At 37.0% G+C, this 24,182-nt stretch overlaps 1 protein-coding gene across 4 annotated transcripts in view; it reads left to right on the top strand.

The window, feature by feature from the left end:
* The first annotated feature begins 2,783 nt into the window (after nucleotides 1–2,783).
* The window catches only part of LOC115213887 (probable GPI-anchored adhesin-like protein PGA55), a 190,283-nt gene continuing 168,884 nt past the window's right edge, over nucleotides 2,784–24,182 (top strand). For 3 of the 4 annotated variants that reach the window (XM_036504631.1, XM_036504633.1, XM_036504634.1), the window contains exon 1: nucleotides 2,784–2,991. The gene's annotated coding sequence lies outside the window, so the exon portion shown is untranslated. Of the gene's footprint in view, nucleotides 2,992–15,027; nucleotides 15,183–24,182 lie in introns of those variants that run through there. The other variant, XM_036504632.1, reaches the window with a different exon arrangement.

Raw genomic sequence — 24,182 nt, forward strand, 5'->3', positions numbered from 1 at the left:
AAGTTAACTGAGCCTTCCAACCCATCCGGGGGCTAAAAAAAAAAAAGTACCGACAAAGTATTGGAGTTGATGGCTTCGACTTAAACTCTTCCCTTAAAATTGCTGATCTTGTCCCTAAATTAGAAACTCGTTTATTATGCAAAACTAGTTCTCAAGGAAGAAAATACTTGTGAATTTTTATTTTGTACCCTGCTCTTTTATTAACGAGAAAACAAAATAGTTTACATCCGTATAACTTCTCTCTTCCACATGTTGGACAAATATACGTTAAAAACCGTCTTTGTATTATTAACCATAACGGCAATCTTACCATAGGAATTTGTGCCCCCTCTTGTTTTCAATCCTCACGGCGCCCTACCCTTACGAGAAACATTACAATGGAGCCCCATATCATATCAGGCGTATAAAAAACTGTCACTCAGTGGAGGCTTAACCGCCTTTGATCCTGGGCCTTTGTAACAACAACGATACGGATTTTTAACATACATACAAATTTAGGTAGAAACGTAGTAGATATTATCAATGATTCGTGAAAGAAATAGTATCCATAATGAGTTAAGACAACATAGGCTAAGGGTTTCACTAAAAACATATTAAGGAAATAAACGAGGAAAGAGCTTTGGGAAGTTTTCGCGGGTCCATTTTTAAATATTAGCTCCGCCTTTTCAGTGTCCATGACAAATGATGCATGACGTCACGGCTACTGGTTGAGGTGATTCCGTCATCCGGGTAACTCTGACTCAGAGCAGTGAGGAGGGGAAGAAAGGGGGGAGCAATACCTGAGACGCACACACATACACATAAACTGCTACACTTGCATACATACACACGCATAATGCGCGTCATACATAGACACACTCACACGTACGAATAAAGCGTCATACACGCACAAGTATGCATAAAGTGCTACACACATACAAACACAAAGTATGCTACACACATACATACAGACACTCATACACATATACGGCTCCACTCACACATTAACGTCTATGTGCAGTCACAAAAGTATGTGACAATAGACATGACAAGCCAAATGAAGCAGCTTCCAGCTGCTAGAAATAACAGTTGAATCTCCTAAACAAAAATCACACTCACCCTTCTTAAAAACAGAAAGGAAACGTTGGGTATTAATATCAATGTAGTTATAAATAATCCTGTAATCGATGGGAGAGACACGGTTGGAATGCCTCTAACCATATGTCTGCTTGATCCAACAAAAATGCAGCAATCCACTTACATACACACACGCATATATTGATAATATCGAGGAAATTGTGTGGAAGCCCGTCGTGTTTATGTATGGGAGTGTGTTTGTATTTGTCCCCGACTGCTTGACAACCAGTGCTGGTTTGTTTACGTCTCCATAAATTAGCGGTTCGGCAAAGTGTCCAATAAAGTACTAGACTAAAAAAAAAAAGGTACTGGGGGTCGATTTGTTCGATTAAACCCTTCGAGGTAGAGGCCGATTAAACCCACAGCATGGCTATAGTCCAGTGACTGAAAAAAAAAACCCAGTGAAAGAAAAATAAACACACATACACACGCAATCATATCACATACAAAGGACAATATAAGCGAAACGAAATCTGCACGTACATATCACAACGAACACATACACACACACGTGTGTCACAGATATGCGGTGTGATGGTGTATAGCGAAGTGTAAAACATTCAATGACACAGACACAAGGAAAGTTATACACACAGAGAAAAATATACGAACTAAATAGACTGTATAGACTGTAGTACGGTGTGTAAGTATGTGCATGGAGGGGTGGTCTGTTGACTGCCGACGACACATTTAACTGACACACATATACCCGCACAGCGACTCATTGTTACATACACGCACATACACAAACCTCACATATACATACTAAATAGTTAGTGTGTGTGTGTAAGTAATTATACATGTGGGGGTTTGAAGCTGTTGACTGCTAACACATTTGCCTGATATATATACACCCACACGACTACTAGTCGTTACATATATGCACGCGCAAAGATAAAAAGCTTATATACATAAATAAGCTCACACACACAAACAAAAGAAAACTCTCACACACATACACACACAGAGCTCTCTATCATTCTCTTACATACACATAGACACACAAAAGTTCAACCATATACATGATATAGCTCTCACACACATACACACACAGAACTCTCTATCCCTCTCTTACATACACATACACACACAAAAGTTCACCCATATACATGATATAGCTCTCACGCACATACACACACAGAGCTCTCTATCCCTCTCTTACATACACACACAAAAGTTCACACCCATATACATGATATAGCTCTCATATACGTACACACACACACACAGCTCTTTCCCTCTGCCTCTCTCTCTTTACACACGATAAAACTCACACACACGTACACAAATAAAACGCATACACACATACACAAACAAAACGCACACACACACATAAACAAGATCTCTCTTGAGATACACACATTGAAAGCTCTCACTCTCTCTCACGCACACACAAAGTACACACATACATACACACGACAAAGCTCTCTCTCTCTCACACACACACATACACAAAGAAAAAGCTCTCTCATACACACACACACACACACACACATTAAATACATAAGTGTATATGTGTGAGTGTAAGTAAATTATATGTCTGAGGGGGGTGTCGAAGCTGTTGACTGCCGACTCTGACATATACACCCACACAGCCACTAATTATTACAGACACACATACTAATCCACACTCATATATATATATACACACACGCGCACACATTAACCCACATACTCACATATATACACTCACAGACTAAGGGGGCACACAGCAAGTCGACAGTTGCAGGCAGAGGCAGTTGAAACAAACTTTTTTTCTTTAACACTGCCATAAGTGAGAGAGATTTTGTGAGGACAACCTGCTTTCTTTTTACCAAACGTGGCCAGCCGAGCACTCGAAACCAAACATATATTACTGTATGTGTATATAGACAGGTTAGTTAAACGTGATTATTTTTTTTTTTTATACACACCGCATGCACGTGTGGTTATGTTTTGTTTTCCTTATAAATTTGTACATGCATTCACGTATGTAATGTATGTATGTGTGTATTTATGTATATATTATGTGTGTGTATACATGTATGTAATATATGCACACGTGTATGTGTGTATGTATATGTATTGTGTGTATATATGTATTGTGTGTATGTATATATATGTATTGTGTGTATGTATATATATGTATTGTGTGTATGTATATATATGTATTGTGTGTGTGTATATATATATGTATTGTGTGTGTGTATATATATGTATTGTGTGTGTGTATATATATGTATTGTGTGTGTGTATATATATGTATTGTGTGTGTGTATATATATGTATTGTGAGTGTATATATATGTATTGTGTGTGTGTATATATATGTATTGTGAGTGTGTATATATATGTATTGTGAGTGTGTATATATATGTATTGTGAGTGTGTATATATATGTATTGTGTGTATGTATATATATGTATTGTGTGTGTGTATATATATGTATTGTGTGTATGTATATATATGTATTGTGTGTATGTATATATATGTATTGGGTGTGTGTGTATATATATGTATTGGGTGTGTGTGTATATATATGTAGTGTGTGTGTATATATATGTATTGTGTGTGTATATATATGTAGTGTGTGTGTGTATATATATATGTATTGTGTGTGTGTGTGTATATATATGTATTGTGTGTGTGTGTGTATATATATGTATTGTGTGTGTGTGCGTGTATATATATGTATTGTGTGTGTGTGTATATATATATGTATTGTGTGTGTGTGTGTATATATATGTATTGTGTGTGTATGTGTATATATATGTATTGTGTGTGTATGTGTATATATATGTATTGTGTGTGTGTGTGTATATATATATATGTGCATTGTGTGTGTGTGTATATATATATATGTGCATTGTGTGTGTATATATATATATATGTGCATTGTGTGTGTATATATGTATGCATGAGTATATAAACTCGTCTACTCATTCACCTCTTTGCATTTGTATAAGCTTATAGTTTGATACGCTCACTTCATATATTCATGTGTGTATATACACATGTGTGTGCATGCGTGTATATATTATATATATTTATATATATATACGTGTGTATGCATTCACTATAAAATATTCCATTTATGTTTTGATAACTATCGTGCTAAGATAGTTTTGCATGCTAAGTCGTGTATTTCTGTTAATATGCAGTATATGTGCATTTTACACAGGTACTACACACACACATAAGTGGGAACTTCATTGTTTCAAACCCATAAGAAAATCTTAATTATATTCCTATTAATAATATATTGTGTGTGAAGGTGGTTACAGTTAAATACCCCTTTATTATTTTGACAACTTTACAGGGTTACAAGAAAAACCTATTTGTCATATAAAAAGTTGTCAAAGCTAGTAGAAAGTTTGTTGTGAATGTCACAAAAGTTGTCATGTACTCTAGGTTTGGCTTCTTATTTCCCTTCGGCAAGAATAAAAGGAAAGTTTTAATTCTTTGAAGTTGGTGTGGGCAACCACCACTAAAATGTAACATTGTCAGGTAAAAAGTACTTTCTCTTTGGTGTTAAAACCAAGTAGTTTCGATTGGATGAATGGTAAATTAAGAGAATTCATAGCAAACTTCGTAGTTGCAAAAACTTCACTATATATGTGTGTGTATATGATACACATACTCACATTCAGATATATGCATATATAAAATATATATATATAATACACATACACTCACAGATATATGCATATATAAAATATATATATATATAATACACATACACTCACAGATATATGCATATATAAAATATATATATATATATATAATACACATACACTCACAGATATATGCATATATAAAACATATATATATAGATATATAATACACAAACACTCACATACAGATATATATGCATATACAAAACATTATATATATATATATATAACACATACACTCACATACAGATATATGCATATACAAAACATATATATATAAAACATAATACACATGCACTCATAGATACATGCATGCACATACACTCACAGATATATGCATTTACAAAACGTTATATATATATATATTATATATATATAATATACCTATATATATATATATATATATAATATACCTATATATATATATATATATATATACCTATATATATATATAGATATATATATACACACACACATAGAGGTGAGCACATACGAGCAAAACAAGGTGGAAAAATAGTACCCGAATACCATCGCAACTGTCCGACGAACGGGAATGTGTGAAACTCTGAGTAATAGTCTTGTGATAATCTTGCATCTTTAATGTGTGTGTGTGTTTATGTGTGATGCACCAGCATTCAGTAACATATTTTACACAACTAACTCTCCACGATTCAGCCCCTGCATTGTCAAGCTGACCTATTGTCATAGGCGTTTCGGTGACCATCATCACTCCTTGGTCGAAGTCCTAACCTCAAATATCACCTCTTCATTTAACTTGCCCGACATTAACGTGTTCCCTTTCTTAAGATTGTAAGGTGTGATTTGAGAGAGATTTGGTTGCTATTTCTAGCACATCAAATAACCACGCTATCTGTTTCTTCATTAACTGGTTTAGTTTATATCTTAAATTCAAATCACAACAAGAAAAGCTTTGCATCTCATTCTTTGAAACACAAATATATTTCCTATAGAATTTGAGTCATACCTTCACAAGTGTGTCCTCTTCCGACTTTGTTTCCTCATAACTTTCAGAAAAATGGGTATTTTAATGAAATTTTCTGCAAATACATTTCAGATGAAGAACAGAATTATATTGGAATTTAATGTGAAAAAAAAATTGGGTGGGTACAACATACATACTGAGACACACACACACACACACACATCTACGAAATGAAATTTGGAAAAATATATGATGTGTGTTAGTATGTGTGTTCGCGTCTATCAATTTTTTTTGTCTCACTCTAAATTCCGGTGTAATCTACACCATCTGAAAGGTATTTGCAGAAATTTTCATTAAAAAGTAGCCATTTTTCTGAAAGTTATGAGGAAACAAAGTCGGGGATGGGGAGCACACTTATGTAGGTGTGCTAAATTCGATCCAGTCAGTTTTGCGTTCTTCATTATGGTTCCATTATCTCCGAAAACTCATTCGTATAATGGAAACAAGCGGATTGTAATTACATTGACATCACTGGCGGAGCCTCTGCCTGTAAGAAATAGAAGCCAAATCTCAAATCACATTCTACCTGTATAAGGTAGAATAAGGATAAAGAAAAGAATGGAGAACAAGTCCTGGGTGAAAATGTCTGAAAAGACGGGGTGGTCACGTTTAGAATGCTTTTGTCATAGATCTGCTCTATCAGGTTCGATCTAGGGCTACCAGATAATACTTAATATTAAATCTATAAAGCCAACTAGGGAGCTGTAATGTGGTCCCGACCTGCTAGAAATAGCAACCTAATCTCTCGCAAAAGATTACGCTGGGTAATTGTGAATTTAGATAAAACATAGGAATCGGAATAAATTATCGAGAAAATAATTTTGAATTAAAAAAAAAAGTTATAGAAGGGTGCTTATTCTGGAACTCCTCCGCAGAATGTGTCTTTAAAAAAGAACAAAACCCCAAACAAGAGATATCATGATCAACATTTGAAACTTATGGTCATAAGGTCTGCTTGAGCAAAGTTGTCCTGGCTAAACAATAAAGAACATCTACAGTATAGCATATTCGTTCAGTCACCCACGACTATCGTATCTCCATATAATTTATTCTCTTAAATAGACATCTCTATACGTATACCCTGTCACATATAAATATACACGCTCTACATATCACTTTACACATGTATGTACACGACATGGCACCCCTCCATGTAACCTTTTCATTATATACATGCTTATATTTTCACAGCTCACGTATACCTAAACATGTGCGAGGGTGGCCTCTCCGTGATAGCTCGATCGGCTAGAAATAGCAGCCAAATTCTCTCTCTCTCTGTTTTTCACCCCACCGTTTTAGAATAGAGTACTTTGGATTGTGTGGTCCTGGCTTTCTCGCATGTAGGACAAAAAGAAACAAAGCAAAACTCAGGGTTGTCACGGATGGAATGCCTCTGATCATAAGTCTTAATTGATCAGAGCTGACCTGGGTTAAACAACAACACAACGTGCTCATTCATACGTACACACATCACATGTCCATATTTTGAAAGATATACACTCCCTACACATACATCACATGCACCCAGTTATTCAACATAAAATTTGTACATATATCTCTCCCTCTCTCTATATATTTATATACATAGACACACCACGCTGTTTTGCTATACTATAAAATACAATACTTTAGAATAGTTAGGCGCTAACACACTTTTATATGGCAAACACGATAACCAATCGATCAAGCTAGATTATGGCTACTCATACCAGCAAAAGTAAACATCGAATATTGCTTCATTCAACTTTAAGGCAAATCGAGCAACAAGGGAGCCTCTATGTGGTCACTCCACATGCTAGATATAGCAACCAAGTCATCGTCAAACCAAGCACTCATAACCTCCGTTTCGAAATCGGAAGTACGTATTGAATTTATGTGTAGCCCTCGGTATGCAAAATAAGTGGATGGTCACAGTTGGAACACCCTGCCGTTTATATTGGACTTACGTACAGTCCTTGATGTACAAAGTGACTGAATGGTCACGGCTGGAACCCCTTTCATTAAACGTAACATACGTCTAAAAAACAGCTACAGGTACAACATTGATTTTCCAGAAACTTGGTCAACACGCTCTATATTAAATAAATATTAAATTTACTTGAATAATTAAATGAAATAGAGGCACCTGTACATTAGTATAAACGATACAAGTTTTTTTAATACTGTGCCGTGTAAGGCACCAGTTAACCACTAATCTGGTGGCCGCGGTAATTTGAAGTTTTCACTTGTACAATTAGTACGGATTATAAGATGTTCCGGAGTATCAGTGTTCGGAAAATCGGTGTTGTACAACAGCCGTCTATAGATTTCTTCTCTTCTCTTCTTTCGTATTACCACGATAACAAAAGGCACACCTATAATGATTAGGCACAAAGCCACACCTTTCCGTCTAGGATATATACTCCATTAGGTAGATTGTCAACATGTAGCGTTCATTGTAAAGGTATTATTTTCACGTAACGCCCTGTTCTTTTTTCCTCTCTTTCTCGATGGACGACTAATGTCTTGTACTCCTGTGTGTTGTTTTGATCGATCCAAGTACCAGAATGAATAGGTAATAACTTTTATTGATTGCAGAAAGTTGAATGATAAAATTGCTTCCTGTACTCCGAATGCCTGTTATTTCGAGGCCCAGGCGTGGCTGTGTGGTTAAGAAGCTTGCTTCCCAGTCTTGTCGCTATGAGTTCAGTCCCACCGCTTGGCATTTTGGGCAAACGTCTTCAATTATAGCGCCTTGCCGACCAAAGCCTTGTGAGTGGATTTCGTGTGTGTGCGCGTGTCTTTGTGTTTGTCCTTCACACTGCTTGACAACAGGTGTCAGTTTGTTTATATCCCCGTAACTTAGCGGTTAGACTAAAGAGATTGAAAGACAAAGTAGCATGCTTTAAGAATATATATACTGAAGTGGATTTTTGGACCAAATCCTTCAAGGTGCACCAACATGGCTACAGTTTACTGACGGAAACAAATAAAACATAGAATATATTATGTGTATTACTCTTTTACTTGTTTCAGTCATATTTGACTGTGGTCATGCTGGAGCACCGCCTTTAGTCGAGGAAATCGACCCCAGGACTTATTCTTTGTAAGCCTAGTACTTATTCTATCAGTCTTCTTTTTCCGAACCGAGAAGTTATGGGGACGTAAACACACCAGCATCGGTTGTCAAGCGATGTTGGGGGGACAAACGCAGACACACAAACACACACATGCACATATATATATATATATATATATACATACACATACACACGATGGGCTTCTTTCAGTTTCCGTCTACCAAATCCACTCACAAGGCTTTGGGTGGGCCCAAGGGTATAGTAGAAGACACTTGCCCAAGGTGCCACGCAGTGGGACTGAACCCGGAATCATGTGGTTGGTAAGCAAGCTATTTACCATACAGCCACTCCTACGCGTATTATTTGTTTCAGTCATATGACTGCGGCCATGCTGAGCACCGCTTTTAGTAGAATAGATTTATTCTTTGTATTCTAGCGGTTTCTTTTGCCGAACCGCTAAGTTACTTGGAAAGGTTGGTTGAAAAGCTTGTCACTAACTCCAAAAAAAAAAGACTACTAAAGGCAGTGGATTGACTCAGAATCTTTACTACATGGATAAAATACTTTGTGGTGTTTACTTCCTGCCTTTGTCAAGTGATGGTGGGGGGAAAACACACACACAAACATATATATATACTGCAGGCGTCTTTCAGTTTCCATCCACCAAATCCACTCACAAGGCTTTGGGTCGTCCTGAGGCTATGGTAGAAGACACTTGCATAAGGTACCACACAGTGGGACTGAACCCGGAACCATGTGGCTGGTAAGCAAGCTGCTTACCATACAGCCACTCCTGTGCCTATATATATATATATCATCAACATCATCATCGTTTAACGTACGCTTTCCATGCTAGCATGGGTTGGACGATTTGACTGAGAATTGGCGAACCAGATGGCTGCACCAGGCTCCAATCTGATCTGGCAGAGTTTCTACAGCTGGATGCCCTTCCTAGCCAACCACTCCGAGAGTGTAGTGGGTGCTTTTACGTACCACCGGCATGAGGGCCAGTCAGGCGGTACTGGCAATGGCCACGCTCAAATGGTATTTTTTACGTGCCACCTGCACAGGAGCCAGTCCAGTGGCACTGGTAACGATCATGCTCGAATGGTGCTTTTTATATACCACTGGCACGAAAGCCAGTTTATATATATATTAGGTTTGGAGATGATGTACAGGTATTATATATTAGAAGAAATAAAACATTCAGAAATCTGGATGGTTTTATATTTACAGATTTTTATTAATATGTCACATGTTTTTATAAATCATATATTGGCGCTTGCATCCACTCCAGTGGATTCTTCAGATTGAATTATATATATTATATATATTTATATATTATATATGTTATATATTATATATTTTTATTATGTAATATTCATTGTTAGAACACTTACCATGGCCCTACTCAATCATGGCTGGCTCAGGGCTAAAAGAACAGCAGCATTATAGAGATTTCTTACACTGCAATCTCAGTATTTCTGTTTCCTATAACAGTAATAACATCTAACACTGATCATTCTAGTCTTCTATTTCAGTCTCTTTACCATACCAGTTATGCTGTTTCCAAAGCATCTTTCTAACTAATCTGTCTTAAGTATTTCTAAAATACCAACCTAACAAGTTGATCTACTACTGTTACAGCTTTAGGCTGATATAGAGGAAATAATAACAGTAACAAACACCGACAAAAGCTACAATATCAACAAACAAAAAAAAGTGTTAATGTTTCAGAAAACTTGATTGTGTATTTGTTCATCTTTCTCTCCCTCTTTCCTCCCTTCCTTCTCTCTCATATATATATATATATATATATATATTATATATATATATATATAATATGTATGTATTGAGTGAGTAGCTATAACTTTGTTGTGAAGAAATTCACTTTGAAACCATGTAGTTTTAGGTTCAATCCCTCTGCACAGCATCTTGTATATGTGTCTTCTACAGCCATGGGCCAACCCATGCTTTGTTAATGAATTTGGTCGAAGGAAACTGCAAGAAGCTCATTCCATATATATATATATATATATATATATATATATATATATATATATATATATATATATATATATATATATATATATATATATATATATATATATATGGAGGCGCAATGGCCCAGTGGTTAGGGCAGCGGACTCGCTGCCGTAGGGTCGCGGTTTTGATTCCCAGACCTGGCTTTGTGTGTGTTTATTAAGCGAAAACACTTAAAAGCTCCACGAAGCTCCAGCAGGAGGTGGTGATCCCTGCTGTATTCTTTCACCACTTTTTCTTCTGTTGGCCTGCTCGCTTAGCCAGCAGGGTGGCGTCATTCGAAGGCTAAAACAATGTGAACGCATTGTGACCAGCGATGTGTAACGACATCTGATGGTCTGGTTGGTCACGTGATATATATATATATATATATATATATACACACACACACACACACACATATGTATGTATTAATTATTGAATTATGTATTAATTAACTTCATTAGCTTACAGCTGCTTCTGCTATATTTATGTGTGTATATTATTTTACATATTATCATTAAATAGCAAATAACTTGAAAAGGTTGGTTGAAAAGCTTATCACTAACTCCAAAAAAAGACTACTAAAGGCAGTGGATTGACTCAATCTTTACAACACGGATAAAAAACTTTGTGGTATTTACATCCAACATTTGACTTTCTGAGTTCAAACCTCATTAAAATCAACTTCACCTTTTCAGCTCAATCTTCCAAGCAGTATTAGATTTACCTATAGGCTTGGCTGGCTGAAGCATTGACCTCAAAATCTGGTAGGCTCTCAGCCAAAGTATTTTTCTAGCCATGAATGTGGGAGATAAAGAAGCCCTAAGCCATTCCACTTGTGAGGTGTTCCTCACAAGTCGAATGGCTTAGAGCTTCTGTTCGTCTAAATCCAGTACTGTTTTCATGGATAAAGTAAAGCATCAATCGATAAAATTGACTGATACTAGTATCTTCCAGGCTTCAAACCTGAGAGTTCAGCTGAGGACCACAGACAAATGTCTTCTCAATGCTGCTTGTACTTTAAGGGTAGATGGAGAAAAACCTCAACTGTCATAGGGAGCCACTGGCACGGGAGGCAGTCAGTGACCCTGGCAACGATCACGCCTGAATGGTGCTTTTAACATTCCACTGGCACGAGTGCCAATCAGGCGGTACTGTCATTGACCATGATGATTTCACTTGCCTCAACAGGTCTTCACTAGAATAGCGTAAGGTGCAGAAATCCGAAGTATGAGTTTTAAAAGACATAATGATGTCACACAAATGCTATAATTAATGCAAAATGTGGTGCATTTTTCATCATACCTGATGCTAGTCAACAGAAGACTATAATACATATAAGGATGTCCTGTTTTATACTATGTAATATGGAGTAGCCAGTCAGTGGCCCTGGCAATGATCACGCTCGAATGGTGCTTTTAACGTTCCACTGGCACAGGTGCCAATCAAGCGGTACTGTCATCGGCCACGACAATGATTTCACTTGCCTCAACAGGTCTTCACAAGCCTAGTTTATTGTCCAATGATTGAAGGGTACTCTTAAATGGGCTGGTTATACAGCACTGGTATAGGCCACGGTTATGGTCTCACTTGGCTTGCCGGGTCTTCTCAAGCACAGCATATCTCTAAAGGTCTTGGTCACTTGTCATTGCCTCGGTGAAGCCCAATGTTCGAAGATCGTGCTTCACCACCTCATCCCAGGTCTTCTTGGATCTACTTCTTACACAGGTTCCCTCAACTGCGAGGGTGTGACACTTTTTCACACAGCTGTCCTCATCCATTCACAGTACACACATACACACACCTCAATGACAGGCTTCTTTCCATTTCTGTTTTATTTTAATTTCTCTCATAAGGGTTTGGTTGGCCTGGGGCTACAGTAGAAGTCACTTGCCCAAGGTACCATGCAATGTGGGACTGCTCTTGAGATCACATGGTTGGAAAGAAAGCATCTTAACCACATGGCAACACCTGTGCTGGGATTTCATTGATTTAACTGAGGAAGAAAGTTTTGAATATCTCACTACTTAATGTCTTTCATATATTTCATTCCATTCCACCATTTGTTGAAGATTCAACAAGATCTACTTGTTGAAGATTCAACAGCTTATGTTGGTTTTAGGTCTATCTGTCTAAACTGATTGTGGATTGGACAGTTTACCTCTGTTAAGATGAAAAAGTCTTGAACAGAATTTGAATTCAGAATGCAAAGAACCAGAACAGATACTACATGGCTTGTCTGATGCTCGAACAGTTTTACTTATCCATCCTCCTGGGTCAGTATTTTATTTACCAAGCTTGAAAGGATAAAAAGCAAAGTTGACCTCTGAGGTTTTAGTGCAAAGAGCAGAGATGAATGTTGTAAAGCATTCAACCCAACGGTCTCACGGTCCTGCTTGGTCCCTTTCTCTTTGGTTGACTTGGGGCTGTAGAAAATACTTACCCAAACATAGTCTTTAGTTCAGTCCCACTATGTGTGTGACACCTTAGGCAGGTTTCTCAGCCCTGAGCTGACCAAAGCTTTCTGTAGACAAACTGAAAAAAGCTCGTTTTATTTATATAAATGTTTCTCAAATTGAATTAGGTATGGAAACAATTGTAGGTTTGATGTTGTTCGGAATTGAATATATATATATATATATATATATATATATAATTTATACTCATTTTTTCTTTCAATTATTTGTCAATTGACTGTGGCCATGCTGGAGCACTGCTTTGAGGGGTTTTAGTCAAACAAATTGACACCATACACACGTATTAACGTATGAAAGGCAAAATCTAAGGCACAAATGACTCCTTCCCTCTCCATCTATGTGTGTGACCAAGTGTTTTTGAATTGGTACACCTTATCCTTTGTCCGTATGCTTTGAAAGAGGTAAATAATTGAGTTGATGTCAGGGGACGGGTGAAGTCTACCCCCACCACAAAAAACAAAACAAACAAATGAAAAACAAGTCGTCCAACTCATGCCAACAGGGAAGTCGGACGTTAAATGATATATCTATATATATGAGCGTAATTTGAGGATACATACATATATGAATATAGATACAGAGTGCAATGGGTAAATTGTCACCGTTTTATAGTTTTAATTTCGCTCATGCGCATTGTTTTTGATTTTGTTGACTACACAGTATTGTAGGGTCAGTTGGGCACCGTCTGTGAGGAAAAACAGCATAATTCACCCTGCCAGAAATTTGGAAACGACATGCTGTACTGCTTGACATTTGTTCTGGAAGCTCCAATGAGAACATTTCGGAGTGTTTGGGTGTCAATCTGAGGACATGTACTGAGAGTGATAAAAATCAAACATCCAGTCAACATCACGGTGTTTGAAGTGATCACTAGCGATGGCGACGTTATGCCTCCATTCATCTTCCCACACGGCCTCTGACAAAACACGGAAGCCTACATGAAGTGCCTGGAGGAGGCAGTGCTGGCCTGAGTGAATAGGGAAGCTGCTGGCAACAGAAGTCTGCACCATGCCTCACAAACAGGGGAACCCAGTCATGGCTGTCAGACAATTTCTGTGACCACATCACCCCTAACGTCTGGCCACCTAACTCCCCAAACTGCAACCCCTTCATTATCATGTGTGGGGTGCACATTATCATGTGTGGGCAGGTGTCTTCTATAGCCTCGGGCCGACCAAAGCCTTGTGAGTGGATTTGGTAGACGGAAACTGAAAGAATCCCGTCGTGTATATGCATGTGTGTGTCCGCGTTTGCTGCCACCCCAACATCGCTTGACAACCGATGCTGGTGTGTTTACGTCCCCGTAACATAGCGGTTCGGCAAAAGGGACGGATAGAATAAGTACTAGGCTTACAAAGAATAAGTCCTGGGATTGATTTCCTCGACTAAAGGCGGTGCTCCAGCATGGCCACAGTCATATGACTGAAACAAGTAAAGAGTAAAAGAGTATACCTTTTACGAAAGCGTTCTCGTCACAACTAGCCAGCATCTTTTCATATCACTGTATCTAGGGGCTCTGCGATATGTAGCTTTTGTTTTATTTTGTGATTTGAGGGAGATTTGGCTGCTATTTCTAGCGTCGAGGCTGCCTCATTGACTCATGAAGTTAGGTGCTGCTTTGCTTGTGTGGGCATTTATTCAATATACACACACATATATGCGTTCATTGACATCGCATAACCAACAACACACAGGTATTGGTTATCTAGAAAGATAGACAGACGTCGAGATCCAACGGCTGTCTAAACTTTTTATACAACTACAACACAAACAACATTAAATTTCCGGTTTATGAAACACTGAAAAATTAGCAATTATTGATTGTCAACGTGAAGTGTCTCTTCTGTCAGGTAAAAGTTTTATTTTGTAAACAGTTGAATATGCGTGTGTGTCCATTTCGTGTTTGTTTCGCAAGCATTTGTGCGTATCTTTGTAGACTTCATGTATACATACATATATACATACACACATATATATATATATATATATATATATACATATACATATACATAATGTGTGTGTGTTTGTGTATATATACGTGTGTGTATAATTTACTTATTCGAAGCTGCAAGTTCCACGAAAAAATAAACTCTTCTTCTATATACGTTTTGAATACTTTCCACACCTGCATGCGAATTCAAACTTGTGTGTATGTGTAAGATATTTATATATGTAACCTTAGAAAATTGATCTACGTGTGTATATTTATTATAAATATAATTTGAAAAGTTGTTTGAATGCGTATGTCTGGTCCATGAGGAAACACCCTCCCTCCTTTTTTTTTTTTGCTCATCAGTATTCATGTTTATATTCTGATCTCATCTACTGTACAGTGAAATTTTCTAATATTTAAAACGTATTTCATTTCTTCTTATATAAGCTTTATGCATAAAATAACATTTTATATAGACACACATACACACCCACACGTATATATAAAGCTAAGGCTTTGGCCATGTCTATTACGGTAATCTCTCACCATATCGCGGTTTTTTTTTATTTAAGCTTACGTCGATTCCTCTTGGTGTTGTTTTGCATTTATAATAAAGTAAAGCCAATAAATATATACAAATTATAATAATTAATAAGATACAGTACTGTTTCTACTTCGGATTTTCACCTATCGCGAGGTGTTTTGGAACATAACACCCGCGATAACCGAGGGATTAGTGGTATACACACACACACAGATGCACTCGTTCAACCTGTTGCTTGTAGTAAGTTGGAGTGTAAATAAAGTATTTATATAAATACGAACTCCTGGTAACTTTTAATATTGAACGCTATAATTTTATATCAGATCTTATATATATTAGCTCGCTCGTATAAACGTTTATATATCCACCTACGCCTATAGAAAGAAGTATTTGTGTTTAAAGATACCTGTATGTGAGCGCGCGCGCACACAGAGGCCTCTTTTATGCTTCGTTGCTCTTCAGAGGGTATATTTTCGCTTCAGAAGACGAAAATAAAAAGGTTAATATTTTTTTTATTCGTATGTGTGTGTGTCCGGACATTGACTGAAGATATGTGAATACTACCTGGATTATTTTACACGCTATTTATATATACCCGCACAATGTACGGTCGGATCTTCAATCTTATATGTCCGGACTTTTAAAAGTTGACGTACGTAAAACGCATGACGCCTGCCTGCCTGATAGCGACTGTGGTGGTTTGGTGATGGATATATAGTGAGTGTGAATATGGTCATGGCCTGAGACATTTCAGTACACTTCTGTTAATTGCCTGTTGACGCCCGACTTGTAAAAAGATATACACAACTCCAGCCGCCTCTGCGCCATCCAGAAATGAAACGATAAAAGCGTTTCATTTTACTTAATTGCTATCGGCCAACGAGACAAGCTCTTAACCATTCGCACGACCCGTTAGAAAATAGTAAATAAATAAATTTTCCTCTGTTGTCTTAAAAATACAAAACAAAACACTGGCAAATATAGTTTCTGGTATATAAAGATACAGGGTTGTCATTGCTGAAATACCTTTAATCACAAGTATGATTAATCAGGGCTGATCTGGGACTAAGCAACAACATTATTGCTGTCGTTCGAATCGCTAGAAACAGCAGTCAAATATACTTTACATCAGTGTTTCTCAACCACTTTTTTTTTTTTTTTTACTTATGGACCTCTTGGATTCCTATTTTATTCGAATGGACCGTCCAATTATATTTTTGTAAGTAAATATTAGGAATTATATGATAATGATTATTAAAATATTTATGTATTTTAGAAGTATTGCAGGTAAATTTTAACAACAAAATCTTACATGGACCCCGGCTGAGAAGCCCTGCTTTATTTCTGTTCCGTTCTTGGTTGGTCCCAAAAGAGTGTTAGTTTCTCTATCAGAGGAGTTCCTGTCCCAACACGTTTAATTTCTGGAGAAGGGAATGCTATATGTGTGTGTGTGTGTATGTATAGTCTTCCCGATTCTTAGAAAGAGAGGTGAAGGTTGGCGCCAGTATCTCGCTGGGCGACTTTGCCTTTCATTCTTTCGGGGTCGATTAAATAAGTACCAGTTACGCACTGGGGTCGATATAATCGACTTAATCCGTTTGTCCCTTCTGTGTTTAGTCCCATGTGGGCAATAAAGAAATAGGTATTTTATCAACCACAGAAATATAGAAGGTGGAGTTGAATTCGGCAAGATTTGAACCCAGAACGCAAAGAACAGGAACAAATATCTCAATTTAATCTGTCTGACATTTGCCTTAAACACAAACAAAGGACATGTTAGACAATGTAGTTCTAGAGAAAAAACAACACTGTAGTTAGAAAGAAGAGGGAGTTTTGGAATAGCTGTTATTTAAAATTTCCTATAGTATTTCAGTGTTTAATACAACGGAACTTACGATTACTCTTTTTACTTGTTTGTCATTTGACTGTGGCCATGCTGGAGCACCGCCTTTAGTCGAGCAAATCGACCCCAGGACTTATTCTTTGTAAGCCTAGTACTTATCCTATTGATCTCTTTTGCCAAACCGCTAAGTTACGGGGACGTAAACACACCATATACACACACACATACATATATATATATAATATATATATATATATATATATATATATATATATATATATATATATATATATACGACGGGTTTCTTTCCAGTTTCCATCTACCAAATCCACTCACAAGGCTTTGGTCGGCTCGAGGCTAGAGTAGAAGACACTTGCCCAAGGTACCACGCAGTGGGACTGAATCCGGAACCATGAGGTTCATAAGCAAGCTACTTAGCACACAGCTACTCCTACGAAACAAACAAAAAGACTTTTTCCCCAAATTTCAATTTTGTTTTCACATTCCCTCAGTCATTTCCATTCACGACCTTTTCCAAAATTTTGCTGAAACGAGGACGTCTTAAGAACGGCTGGAAATTCTAGGGTTTATTTAATCTGTTCAGTTTTGTTGCTCTAAAACTCATGACAAAATCTCTTAAACGTCACATTTCCTTATTTGCTCTTTAATAACCAGTGTCAGATTGGGCGGAACTCATGACCCAAGCAGGGTCCTCTTGACCCATTTATTGTTCGACTGATAGTAAGACATTAAATGTTGGATGTAAAATAGATTTTAAAAGAGAATTTTTTTTTCACCCAGGATGTTCTTCTGGTCTTGCTTCGTGACTATTATATAGATCCAAAAGAAGTGGAATCCGCTAAACGACCTCAAGAGGTGGCATGTAGTGGATTAACTACGTCACCCCAATATTTAGCTACTGTCTGTCTATGTCCAGTTTTTTTTTTTTTAATTTTATTATTTAACATTAAATGACAGTAATATAAGCAAATTATTTACCATAACAAGAAAAAAATCTTAAATTTAAAGGATCTTTTCGGTTTGAACGGTAGTTTTTTAATATAATTTCCACGTAACTAAACACTTTTAACTTCGTATACTGGTAGAATGTGTTTATAAAACATCTTTTTCTCTTGGCTTTGAGAAAATTCTATGGTTTGTAAGATATTTGTTGTTTTTTTTCTTCAATTTCTGCAATTTCAACAAATCAATGACGTCTATTGAGGTGAAAACATTCTGTGCCGTATGAATATGTCCCTCGTTTAAGAAACAGATTGGGTTTATTTACATTTTTGAAGAAAAAAAGATACCCTTCCCCCACCCCTAACTCTCCCTAAAACAGATTGAAATGCAATAGATCGATACTAGGGTCATAATTATGGGTGACAATTTCATATGACACCGCTAGAAAAAACTGCCGTTCAAACCGAAAAGATCCATTTTAAACACTTTTGTATTTTAGTTTTTTGTTTCAATAACTGAACTGCGACCATGCTGAGGCACCGCACCGCCTTGAAGTGTTTAGTCGAACAAATCGATCACCAGTACTCGTTTTCTTTTTCTTGATGCTCTAAGCATGTGGTTATTTTGTTTAATGCTTAACCCGGTCCTGATAGAAGGTCGAAGTTAAATACGTGTATCCGTGAGCGAAAGGGTGAACTAGCCGAAGAAGTGGCCTTTCTGAATGAAACGTCAAAATTCGCCATTCTTTACTTACAATATTCGTTTCATTATCCGTCATCTTTTCCTTCACATTTCAGGTATACTGAAGACCCTTTTTGTCATTGCTTCCGTCCATGTAAATAAAGTCTTGGTTAAAGCAGGGAATTGTCTGACTTATGACAAAAAAGGTCTTCAGTATACCTGAAATGTAAATGATGGATAATGAAACGAATAATGTATGGCGAATGTAATGTAATGTATTGCTAGTATTGTCAAGTATTTCAATATATGAAGTGAAAACTAGACCATTCTTCCTCTATCAAAATACTCGATTGTGGTTATCGTGCTTTAAAGGATCATTTCTTAAATACGTATCAGTGTGGTCAAGACGGTCTCTTTGTTACTACCTGGTTTCTGGTTCAGCCACATTGCGTGGCACCTTGAGTGTTGTCGTTATCATAGCTTCGAGTTGGTCAAGGCCTTATGAATGGAGTTTGGTAGATGAAAACCGTGTAGGTGTTCGTTAGAGGGGCCATTCATTTTTTTGGGGTGGCGTAGTTAATCCACTACTCAGTTTAACACATCACTGCATGTCGCTTTTTGGGTGCCTACAGTAGGTTCCACTCTGTTGGATCTTTTTTATTGATTATGGTGGATCCAGAAAGGCCATAAACACTGCACTTTTTCTGATATTGCTATTAAAAAAATAAGAGTGGTACAGCTGGAGAAACATCGTGTAGTGACATAAATATATTTGATCCGAGCTTGTAATTCAGTTTCAGTTACTAGATTGAACCTGACATTCAACAAAGCTTGCTGTGGTGGAAGCGAATAATTTAGCGTTTCGGGCCTTCACACTTCATCTGTTAGTAAAAAAACAAAAACAAAAAAAAAAAAAAAAAAAAATGAACGAAAGAAGTGTCAATACTATGGATGTAAGTCAAAGCCAATTAAATTTGGATTTCTAACATTGGTAAAGGCCGCAAATATGGAAACACAGAAGATGCAGGCTTGATTGTGTAGTAAGACGTCTGCTTCCCAGCCACATGGTTCCAGGTTCAGTCCCATTGCGTGGCACTGTGAGCAAGTGTCTTCTATTATAGTGTCAATTCAACCAAAGCCTTGAGAGTGCATTTGGTTGACGGACACTGAAAGAATCTCGTCGTGTGTGTGTTTGTGTCCCGCTACTACTTGACAACCAGCGTTGGTGAGTTTACAACAACCATAACTTAGTGGTTCGGCAAAACAGGCTTTAAAAAAAAGCACTGGGGTCGATTCATTTGACTAAAAGTTCTTAAAGAAGGTGCCTCAGCCTGACCGCAGTATAATGACTGAAACAAGTAGAGGTAAAATAAATTTCAGTATTTGATTGGTTTGTCATTAAAGTAATTGACCACGGAAAGACTGAAAACAAAATTAACCCCGGCTTCATTGGAATTCTGAATCTAATGAGCAGTAAAAATATGCAGATTCCGCCATGTTTTGAAACTCCCTAAAGCTATTCTCAACGTAGAATCGAAAACCAGATGCAATTATTTGTTCAGAAGTTTTGTTTTATATCTGACAAACAAATTATCGTTTTGATTGTTCATGAACTTTTTGGTAACATTTTTATTTTGTTCGACTCTTCGGATAGATTTTTATGATAAGGTTTCCTGCGGCTTGTCGTATAAAATGAAATGTGTAAAATTCGATATTTAGCCCATTTAATCTTATCGGTTAAATCTTTAATATCACGTTTCATTCATTCTTTTTATCGTCTCTTTTTATGTATATATACACACTCGTATATTGTGTACACACAGACACGCGCACATATACTCAAACACGTGTAGAAGTTTGAGGGTGTGTAATTTGTAATTATAAGGTTTGCTTGCTTGTACCATGTTAGCTGTCACTGAGAAATATATATCAGAATGTGATTTTTATGAATGTATATAGATAAATGTATGGCTAAAATGTATTTTTGAAACGTTAACCTCCAGTATCTTTGTTTCATGTTGTTCTTTTTCCTTTTCCCTCTTAGTGATTTTGAACCAATTGGTTTCTCTCAATAATACACTATAAACAAGTCCCATTTTAATCTATTGCTTTTACATATATGAAAACAGGTCCAGTTTCATACCTTAGTCATGGCATCAATTTTAATATAGCCCCTCCTTTTTTTTTTCATATATAAAAACATGAAGAGGTTCTTTACGAATGTAAACTTCAAAGATGTCACTGGAATATATTTTAGGCTATTTTATGTCTACCAATCAGCGGTTGTGTGGTGTGTGTGTGTGTGTATGTACACATATGATTAAATAACCTCTCGTTCCTTCACTACTTTCGAGACCATATTGAGAGTTTGGGCGATAAAATAACTACCAGTTGAATATTGGGTCGATGTGATCGACTTGGCCATTCTCTCAAACTAGCTGATCTTGTACCAAAATTTGAAATCAATCTTATTCAATATGTGCGTATCAAACGTCTTTGATCTTGGATACGAATCGGAAGGGGCTTCTATAAATGATGCTTCAGCTTCAATATGTACACGTAAGACATTAGCATTTATTATTATTATTCAGGTCACTGCCTGGAATCGAACTCGGAATCTTGGGGTTAGTAGCCCGCGCTCTTAACCACTACGCCAGATGCCCGTGACCTGAGTAATAATAATAATAATTATTGTTTATGTTTCTAAAATATAAAACAGTAATTAAACCAGTTTAATCTTAGTAGTCACATTCATTCTCGTTGGTTCACAAAGTATTATTCAACACTACACACGCGAAACAATACTGCATTTGCCGACCGAGTGTCTACAAAAATGAAATCCTAGAGTATTGTGGTTTTGTGTTTGTAAGATATACTATAAAACTAGTATAATTAACTCAGTTTAATCAATCTCAATAGTCACTTATGTGAAATATTTTATTTGTGAAAGTCGCTTCCGGTTTGTACCAGAGGTCAACTTTCAATATGTAAGCCTTCGACATTTCCGCCATTTTTTTAGACCCTGCTGTATATGTGTGTTTCGGGGGAAAATAGAAATACCTTGCGTTATGTGCTCATGAGCTTTACATTGAGTTCAAATCCTATTGAGATCAACTTCGCGTTTTTTTTTCTTCTCATGTTGATAAAATAAGGTGCAAGTCAAGTATGAAGGTCTATGGTATCGACTAACCCTCGGCCCTTAAAATTACTTTCCCTCTGCCTTAGTTTAAAACGTGTGTGTGTGTGTGTGTGTGTGTGTATGAGGGAGAGAGGGCACAGGTGTGGCTGTGTGGTAAAAATTTGCTTCCCTATCATGGCTTAGGTTCAGTCCCACTGCATGGCACCTTGGGCAAGTGTCTTCTATTTTAGGTCTGGGCTGACCAAAGCCTCATGAGTGGATTTCGTAAACCTCATATTATGCAAGCAGTGCCCTTTGTTTCCAATATTCTGCGGAAACATGCATGGTCATGATTAGGAAATAAGTCAGGATTGGCATCAGGGCAGGCATCTAGCTGTGAAAAAAACCTGTCTTATGTTCCGTCTGACCCATGCGAGCATGGAAAATTGGACCTTACAAAGATGATGATGATGCTAATGAGATATATATATATATATGTGTGTGTATATATATATATATACATACATATACACACGTATTTTATGTGTGTGTATTTCTTGGTAAAATACAGGAGACGAAGATATGTGTTGGTGTTTTCAAGGCATTGACATTTAGGTGGAGTTTTACCCTAGCCTTCTCTTCCATTTCCTGTCTAGTTTTTATATTCAGAGGAATTTCTATTGTCACTGGTGTTGGTGGTGGTGATCTGTTAAAGGGGTGTTTACTTTGACATGACTGACCCACTGACCTGTCCTCATCTAAAGGTGGAGGAAGGACGCTTTATCACATTCTACACTTTGACACATACAGCCATGTATGTACATAAATGTGTGTGTGTTCACATAGAGAACTATAGATAAAAAGACCCCACCACCATCAAACAAGGAATATCAAATGAATAAAGGAGTCATACATGTTAGTGTCTAATATAAATTCTTGTCTCTGATTAGAATTGCTGTTGGTAGCTCATTCAAACTCTGTTTGTTGTTTACCAACCTAAAAAAAGAGCAGATACATCAAGGAGAACATACACACACATACATGCATGTATACTTCATTTTGAGTTTAGTATTCCATACAACACCTCACCCCTATACATATGAACACACCCATAGACACACAAACATATATTTACATACAGGCTTAGATAAATGCACTTTGTAACTTTCTGTAAGTAAAAAGTAAAAAAAAAAATTCATATGCACAACCTTTACCAATGAAACTCACTCTTTCATAAAACAGGAGCCCTAGAAGTGTCAACACATGTCCCTAGCTTCCTTTCAGGAATTCTGTCATTTTGATCCTTTGTTATAATGATTTCCTCCTCTCTTACTGAGTTACTTGTTGAATAAAAGGGTTTGACAGTATTTGTTCAGTATCCATATTATATATGACTGTCTGTCAAATATCACATTTTCCAGTAATAATAGATTTTTACAATGATGGATGATAGATATATAATCAGAATTGACTGACATTATTTTCCATTTATGTTGTTGCAGGGACAAGCATGACTGTGTGGTTAGGAAACTTGCTTTGCAACCATCTGGTTTCAGGTTCAGTCCTGCTGCAATACCAGAGATTGACAAAGCAAGAGTTGCTAATGAGCGACAATAGAAATGGCTCAGAGCAAAGAGAGTGATGTCTGGCAGTACAGATAGGGTGAAGTTAGAGAGAGAGAGAGAGAGAGAGAGAGACGTATTTGGAAACAGTTGAGAGTTGGCAGCAGGCAGAGCATCCAGCTGTAGAAAGTTTGCCACACAAATAG

Source organism: Octopus sinensis, linkage group LG7 (assembly GCF_006345805.1).
Source record: "Octopus sinensis linkage group LG7, ASM634580v1, whole genome shotgun sequence".
Lineage (NCBI taxonomy): Eukaryota > Metazoa > Mollusca > Cephalopoda > Octopoda > Octopodidae > Octopus > Octopus sinensis.